Genomic DNA, 9768 nt, shown 5'->3' on the forward strand with positions numbered 1-9768 from the left:
GTGTTACCGCAAACAACTAATGTACTTGAGGTGCAGCACCTATTCGCAGCTGTATGTTCTAGATTTCGAAGGCGGCTCTCAGTTAGGAGCAGATGTTGGGTTTAGTACTTCTCTGACGGTGACAAGTCGTCAAAAAATTATCGCAGTGGACCTGAACACATGTAATCCTTTCGTAATCTCACTGACATAATCCCAGGACACGTGGACCGCACACTTATACACTGCTGATACTCTCTGTAGCCTCATTGCAACAGGAAACAAGTCTGTAATTGTGAGGTGTAGTGCCTGCTATTAACTAAGGAGACACAAATAAAATGAGACTGCTCATATTATTATTTGTGGTGGTATAATAGTATGCCACTACTTTTCGAAACTAAAATATAACCCTACGCAGTTTCATCACACGACTATCGCAGGTACTGTGCGGCAGCCGCGTTCTCGCTCGAAGCTAGACGGTGTAGTGCTCGAGATCTGCCACGACAGGAATGGGACTACTGCAGCTAATTTGCATTTTTGTCAGATAGGCTCATTTTGGTAGCCTTATGCAAAGTAAAACCCATTTGAGTCTAGTAAAACTCATTTTATCAGTGGTTAACAGGCTGCAAGAACACACATGTAGCAAAGTCCTCATTCTTGGCCATTGTGTAGCTAAATTATTATGTAAACTGTAAGAGCGAAAGCACGCAGATCGAGATCGAAAAACTGCGGTACACCAACCAGGCATGACAAAGAGTTCCTTAGTAATGCGAGCAGTCTCAGTTCTTTCGTGTAGAGATCGTTTACACTCGGATACATTGCCTGGCTGTACACAAAGGGCGTTTATTTGCATGTCTGGTAACATCTTGAGACCCAGTGAATGTCATCATAGCAGTCCACACAGCAGTATGTGACTGGTGAAGTCTGAAACGTTTCTAGGCACCCACATGGCTTTTATTATAAAAATATGGCATTACATTGTGGACGATATATACTAATACAGAAAAAAGTACTCAGTGTCGTTATGAAGCCCATATAGGGTGAATAAGTCAATCGGAGCTTCATCCATTAGTCTTCTTCCGGAGGCAATTCTCCTTTTTCTTCGGCTAGTAATCTGGAATGAAAAAGAAATAAAGAGGTAGATAGTATTATGTTTTTTTTTTTTTTACATGTTACTATATGGCAAGCTGGATAGCCTCCAACTACCCCTACTGATATTAATGTCACATCTGTTATTCGACATTGTCAGTCAGTAATATGCCAGAAATCACAAAACCAACACCAAATGCTGACATCAGTTTCATCAGGTATCCAAAACGTTAGCCAGCACTGAATTTATAGTATGTAGTGACTCCAAATTACTAGCAATGATAATTTCAAGATTTAGTCCCTTATTTAAAATTTTAGTATTTGATATATAGAAAATATCTGTGTAATTTCTGTTTCCCAATGTGTTTCTAAAATGTAATAATAAGGAAAATGCATATCAATAACTTCTGGAGTTTTGGCAGCTTTTCATCACTAATCGGTATTGTTGAATAGCTATTAGGAATCAGGGAAATAACTTCTGTTGACTACTTTGCTGTCGATCATAAAGATTCTTCACACTTCCTGAATTTTATTTTGATGAGCAGTCATTCCACTCTGTTAACTGACCGACTCTGAAAGCAAATATACAAATTAAAACAAAGTCATAAACATAGATTTTAATGAAGTTCAAAAACTGGAAGTGCAGTTATTGGCAACAGTGAAAACATATGTACAGTTTTTAAACAGGAGTAATACAAGAAGCATAGGTACATTTACACAACACCAGATATAATATGGTATTTTGTAAAATTAAGTAACAGAATTTGGAACCAAAATAAATTATGGGAATACGGAAATGTGGTTTTGCGTCATATTTACAAAAAGAAGACCATTAGTTCAAAAAATAATCTACTGCCTTATCATAAATGCAGTGCTGATAGGCATAAATTGAAGAATTTAATCAGCACACAAATGAGGGTAGATGTTTAGAACTTAAATTTAGACTGAATCGTAATATTTGTGGAGTCTATTACCTCACTTGCAAACATCACAGTCATCAGTAAACCAACTGATTATGTAATGGCGTGACTGCTTTCAGTTAGCTGCTCTCATAAAACAGTATCAGACACTTTCCTAGAAATAATTTTAGTTTGTCAAGGTATCTTCCATACAATCTTCTGTCATTATAGGTACACAAATGAAGTTCCCTATCTTTCAACCAAAAGCAGTTATTGTATAACACATTTCAGAACATCGATCGATATAAGAAAAGTTTTCGGCAAACAACAATCAATAAACAGACACTTTTCAACACTTGTGTAATGAAAGTGAACAATGGCTCTCACCCATTTTTAGTATATAGGCCGATACATCATTTCAACAAACAGACTGATTCACATATATCACATGTATGACAGAGAATGTCAGAATGTCTTTGCTTGTTAGTAGAAGATAATTTGAGTTGAGTAAACATATGTACCACGAAAAAACGCACTTTGGTGTTGTACCTGCACTCAAATAATAAGAATGCATGAAAATGTTGTATGAGTTGTTTATTCTCATTGTATTTCGTTCTTTTGGAAATTTTCTTTGTCATAATACATTTGTAACTGATATTTTTGAATACTGAAGCATTTAAAAATTGTGACGTTCCGGTAATTTAAAAAAATCCTATTTTTCCATAGCAAAACGGTTGACATTATTACCAATGAAATCGGATTAGTCATTACAATAGATGGCAGAGATAAAAAATTACTGATGTATAAAGATTCAGATCAAAACTTAAATACTGCTAATTTAATATAAAATAGTTAATATCTCTGCAATTTAGCTACGAAAAATATTTTTAATAAGAGTCACTCAGTGTTATATGATTATTCTCGCTAGGCTCTCCTTACTTAGGATGTCTCAGGAGGGATGGTCAATATCCAGGGATATGAGTGGAAAGATCATTCGATGCAACAAAGTATAGTGAACTATAAGTGTGCTCTGTGGAGGTCTGTGTCTCCACAAGGCCTCTGTGCCAAGATAATATCAACTTAACTAACTGTTGTCATACATACTGTAGAAAAAAACTGTTATAAATATCTTATCGATGTTGATTTTATGAATGTTACTTTTCATCTAAGTGCCTAATAGCTGAAAATGAGGTGACAAGCAGCACAATAAATCTACAATAATGCTACAAACAAAAAACTACAAACAAAAGAATTGAGAGGATACAACAAGGTATGTGGTGACTGAAAACACATATCTACACATGCATGTAGTGGCTGCGCTGACACTTTCTCCCTCCTTTAACCCCTCCCCCCCTCTTCTGTTTCATTTATACATGCCACGAACATTCCACTGTGATTTATCTACCTCTCTTTCATCTATAAACCTATGTCAAATTCGTGGACCACTCTCGGACAGCATTACATTCACTCCATGTTTCTTATTCACTGTCCTTGTAAAATTCATTACTCTCGGCCGATATTATTTCAGGTTTGTCATAAAATAAAATGAAACTGTTGTTTCTAAAAGACAGCAACGAAGTTCAAAGATGGAGCATCTGGAACATGTCCCTTGAAGATTTCCGATTAAGACTAAGAAATTTACGAAGGTGATGCAACGACTTCAAGCTCCATGTCTTCAAGCAGTAAGGCGCATAACAAATCACTAAAGATGACAAAAAGAAAGATGCCAAATTTTACAACAATCTCGAATTTGTTGATTCTAACGGCTCACCACTCTGCATGCTACGTAGCAAGCTACTTCCAAATACTTCCATCGTACTTGTTAACATTCAGTGGAATTTAGAAACTGTACAGCCCGACTGCATTGTCAAAAATGAAGAATTTTTTATACGTCAAGAAGGAACAATTATTAAGACGTCAAAAAAGTACGAAGTGTGTGATATAAATTGTGAATGAAGAAGTCACGGAGGAATCGTATTTGGTCAGCTACTGTACTGCCCAAGTGGGCGAAGTGCACAATATCGCTTAGAATTTAATAAAACTTATGTGGCAGACCAAACTCAGAATATACTCGTTTAAGAATCTGCAAAGCAGTTTTCTACAGTGGCATTTTCTAACGACACTGTTTTCGTCGAATTAACGATGTCGCAAGTGACGTCAAACAAGAAGTAATTGCTCGAATGCCACACAACAAATTCGTCTTGCAAATGGACATATCGTCTGATGTTGTTGAACTGGTCATCTTGCTGACAACTGTACTATATCCATACAAACATTCTGTCGAAAACGACTTATATATCAGTGCACTGCTGCGCCTGCCGCTGCAAGTTATGATATTTTTAGCACAATTAACAGTTGTTTGAAATAAATAATATCCACTGGAAGAAGTATATCGATATTTCTATAGATGGTGCCAAGGAAATATCCGATAAAACAACAGAGCGGTATCACTAGGAAAAAGTTAACTGTAGTTCAGGCATTATGTCATGCACAGACCAGAATCTCTGTGTACTGCATGCATCTTTTGAGACGTATTTTCCTGAAGACCTGAACTGAATTTATGGGTTGATAAAGCCTTTATACTACAATTGCAGATGCTAGAAGATGTGCCAAATGAATTTCATGAATACTTTTTCGAAATGACATCAGATCCAAGCATAGAATCACTGTTCAAAACAACGTCACTGATGCTTTTTTGCTGCAGGGTTTCTGAAGGATATCCACAACTTTCCGCACCGTCTCTGTTCTTTTCCTGTTCCCAAGTAGTAAGACACTGGACTTCGATCTTTGTAGCAAACAGTGCGTTGTTTACACCGATCATCCAGCACATGGTAAGCATATGAAAGAACAATGTAAGCCTAAAATCAAGTAATGTGACGTCATTATATACATATTGTAAAAATACAAGTACATCTGCAGTTTCAAAGAAAGTGCAAGTTAGCTTCCACATATACACATATTCGCCAAATTTGTGTTCGAAAATCTCAAGTATGTACTGCAATGCTAGATTTCCATGCCTAATAACAGTTGACATTTCAGGAAGTATGCCTAACAATTAGATGTCGTAAAACTAACCTGTCCAGGCTTATAATTGCAGAAAAATATGAAATATCTAAATTATTATGCTGAGCAAGCAAGTGTGGGGCTGACTTTCTGAAACCCCTGAAAAGTATGCAACGTTATCGGTAGATGTGTTGCTTCCTATTACAAAGGTGAGAAAGATTATTATGCCTTATGGGCAGGAAAATTTGAAACCTACAACCAAAGATGCTCATCGTATGTTATCGATCGATAATTGTCATGTAACCATCTTGGGATGTATGTGTGTGTGTGTGTGTGTGTGTGTGTGTGTGTGTGTGCATACAGGGTGTTTCTATAACAACATGCAAAAATTTAACAAGGCATAGAGGAGGACGCTCCACTGAACAATCTGATAGCTGAGCGGTCTACAGCCCTGCAGTCATGGATTGTGCGGCTGATCCCGGGGGAGGTTCGAGTCCTCCCTCGGGCATGGGTGTGTGTGTTTGTCCGTAGGATAATTTAGGTTAAGTAGTGTGTAAGCTTAGGGACTGATGACCCTGGCAGTTAAGTCCGATAAGATTTCACACATTCGAACAATTTGAGGTAGGGAACCTGGCCGTAGCCAGCTTAAGGAGATAATAGGAATAAAATCAGATTACTGTGTACTTTCTTATTTGCATTACTTGCAGTTAGTCGCAAATACCATCACTGAAACAGTGAATGTACCATCTGTACTATATTTTACAAAATGTCAGGTGATTTCACATGCCGTGGAATAGGATCTCCCCTTCCAATCCAGCGACCACGATATACATAACTGAGATGGTTGCAGACATCCACACCCAAACAAGCACGCATCGTGACAGATGACGCCTGTTAGGAAATGACTGCCTGTACAGCCTTTCAGGAGCGAGAGAATTGCAACACACTTTCCCATACACAAGGAGCATGTCAGTGAGCTCTGTGAAACTGTACCAGTACTGCGCCATCATGTCGTACTGTATGTCTCTGAACAGCACTGAGTAATGAATGGATCTGTCGTTGATTCATAGCACATTCTGTCATGGGACAATGCAAATACGATACAAGATAACCACCTTATGGACAAGTAAAATAAAACAAAACCTGCATCGTGACTTGCTAGTAATCAGGCTCGTCCTCTTTGTTTCCTTGCAGGAAATAGAGAACGTACATGTAAATAAAGAGCACATTATGTGTTAACTTGTATGCATGTTAGTTGTAAATAAGCTGGAAAACAGTAATATCAGACAAAGCGGTAGACAAGTGTACTGGCATACCTCTTTAAGCCGGCTTCTCTGACCTAAGGTCCCCTACCTCACATTGTTTATTTTTGAACACTCTTATGGAAACACGCTGTATAAGAGTCTTCAAAAATTTAACAATTTGAGGTATAGAACCTGAGGTCAATGAAGGCAGTATACAGCTAGTCCCATCTAAACTTTCCACTGCCAATAATATCTCTGGAACCACAATAGATATTAGCAAACGGCTTTCACAGGAAGTAAATATGAGACATTCTAAACCGTGTGCAAATATCGGTTTCAATACAAACATATGTCGTTTTTTAATGAACACCCTACATTTGTCCACACGCAATAAATAACATGAGAAATCACAATTATAATAGCATTATTTGCATCGCAATACGTCAATTACATCGCAAGAGACTGGAACTCAAAGTGAATGCGTGAAATGAACTAAACCCGCTGCTATTGCACTTCCCTCACATTGTTTGTAATCATGATGTGGGTGTGGTTGATGTATATATTCTTACTTTCACTGTTATGACGAGGGCCGAAAGTAATAATAGTCATTCCTGCCACAAACGTTGATATAATATCACGGTGTCCCTCGTGCGCGTTTATTTTTCTAGGTACAGACTACCGAACGGTACTGACTGGTGTATGCTGCCCCATTACACTGTCCAGAACAACCCTTCGCCTCTGCAGTTGTGATATTTGTGAAATGGAGAGACAGATGGGAATCTTCAGACAAGTATGATATGTATCCAGCACAGGTACAACATTATCACATGGCACTAAATCAAGGCCTCATGGCAATGGCTTTCACAATCCCCTGCAATACTGTCAGTGGGTTCTGTGGTGAGGCCATTATTTTATGTGTAAGATACAGTTTACCGATGACCACATGTTTACAAACTATGGACATGTCAACTTACACAATATGCGCTACTGGTCACCACTCACACCAGATTCACCAGGCTGAACATCAATGTCAACCGAGTGCCAATGCAAGGTGTGGTATTGTGGGATGCCACATCTTTGGCTCATATTTCACTGGCACTCTTCTGGGCAACAGTATTAGCAGTTCTTTAGATGTAATTTAGCTGGAGTGATGTAAGACCTACCCCTTCATTTGCATCAAATAATGTTGTATCAACTATCGTCACACTGATGGACTGAATGGGATGGTTTCATTCAGGTATTTCCAACATAGTTGCTGGACCTCACCCCTATGGACTTTTTTCTCTGGGGATTTGGGAAAGATGTGGTGTATCAGCAGCTCCCAAAAACAATGGCCACCATGAAAGCCTGTATCTACAAACACTGACACCTGTGAGTGGATCCTCGATGAAGAATGCACAGTGGTGTTGCGAAGCAAATGGCGATTTCTTCGAACATACGTTTTATCATTTGGACTGTCAGAAATGTGATTGCACTTCAGCATACATTTTGTATATTACAGAGAAGAGGTATATTTGTTTTGTTGGTACTATTGTACATTTATGTATGCATTGAACCATCAGCTGTTTACAGTGGTTTAAGATTTTCAATTACATGTCCTGTTTGTGGCATGCAGCATTATGTAATTCACTTATAACTTGTTCAAATAGCATGTAACTATCTGTGCGATACTTTGAAAGCCATTAATTTTATTTACTCTGACCAGAGGTTATGGATATTTCGTTACCATTATGTAGATTTTAGCGCTGTTCAAAAGTTCAGTAAAGCATGTATGAGTAAACCATGTTCTTATTTTTACTGTGGGTGATACTGTGCGATACTTTGACAGTCATTAATTTTATTTACTCTGGCCAGTGGTTATGGGTATTTCGTTAGCATTATGTAGATTTTATTGCTGTTCAAAAGTTCAGTAAAGCATGTATGAGTACACCTTGTCCTTATTTTTATTGTGGGTGATTGGACATCTATATGTTTCCTAGGCCACGTACTAACAATGTACATAGCAATAAGGAAGTACAGTGTTTGTTGATCATAGTATGTCAATCATATTGTGATAACGAGCAACATGCAGGTCACTCTTGAATTGTGGGAAGCGTAATAGTGACGCGTTTTGTTCATTTCATGTGTCAACTTTGCATTCCAATTCTTCGCAAGCAACTGATTTTTTGTGACGCAAACAACGCCATTATTATTGTGATTTCTCATGTTATTGATTTCATATGGAATAATATGTGATGTCTGTTTAAACAAACAAAAACATAAATTTGTTGTGAAATGCTCGTGTGTGTGTGTGTGTGTGTGTGTGTGTGTGTGTGTGTGTGTGTGTGTGTTCCAGAACAGAACTCTCAATACAGTTTAGCTACAATCATGCATAGATCAGTGTGGCCAAAATATAGTACACATGAGGCTAGATAAGTATCACTCTACATCTACATTTACATCTACACCGATACTCTGCAAATCGCATTTAAGTGTCTGGCAGAGGGTTCACGAACCACCTTCACAATTCTCTATTATTCCAATCTCGTACAGCGCGCGGCAAGAATGAATACCTATGTCTTTCTGTACTAGTTGTGATTTCCCTTATTTTATAGTGGTGATCGTTTCTCCCTATGTAGGTCGGTGTCATCCAAAAAATGTCGCATTCGAAGGAGAAAGTTGGTGATTGGAATTTCGTGAGAAGATTCCGTCGCAACGAAAAACGCTTCTCTTTCAATGATGTCCAGCCCAAATACTGAATCATTTCTGTGATACTCTCTGCCATATTTCGAGATAATACAAAACGTGCTGCTCTTCTTTGAACTTTTTCGATGTACTCCTATCCGGTAAGGATCCCACATCGCGCAGCATTATTCTGAAAGACAGACAAGCGTAGTGTAGGCAGTCTCTTTGGTAGATCTGTTACATTTTCCAAGCCTACTGCCAATAAAACGCATTCTCTGGTTAGCCTTCCCCACAACATTTTCTGTGTGTTCCTTCCAATTTAAGTTGTTTGTAATTGTAGTACCTAGATATTTAGTTGAATTTACGGCTTTTAGAGTAGACTGATATATCGTGTAGCAGAAGTTTAACGAATTCCTTTTAGCACTCATGTGGATGACCTCACACTTTTCAATATTTAGGGTCAACTGCCATTTTTCGCACCATTCAGATATCTTTTCTAAATCGTTTAGCAATTTGTATTGATCATCTGATGACTTTATTAGTCGATAAACGACAGTGCCATCTGCAAACAACCTAAGATGGCTGCTCAAATCTTCTCCGAAATACTTTGTATAGATAAGGAACAGCAAAGAGCTTCTTACAACTACCGTGGTTAACGCCAGAAATCATTTCTGTTTTACTCGATGAATTTAAGCCAATTACTACGAACTATGACCTCTCTGACAGGAAATCACGAATCCAGTCACATAACTGAGACGATATTCCATAAGCACGCAATTTCTCAACGAGCCGCTTGTGTGGTATAGTGTCAAAAGCCTTCCGGAAGTCCAGAAATACGGAATCGATCTGAAATCGTCTGTCAATAGCGTTCAACACTTCATGTGAAAAAAGAG

This window comes from Schistocerca gregaria, chromosome X, assembly GCF_023897955.1.
Source record: "Schistocerca gregaria isolate iqSchGreg1 chromosome X, iqSchGreg1.2, whole genome shotgun sequence".
NCBI classification, from domain to species: Eukaryota; Metazoa; Arthropoda; class Insecta; order Orthoptera; family Acrididae; genus Schistocerca; species Schistocerca gregaria.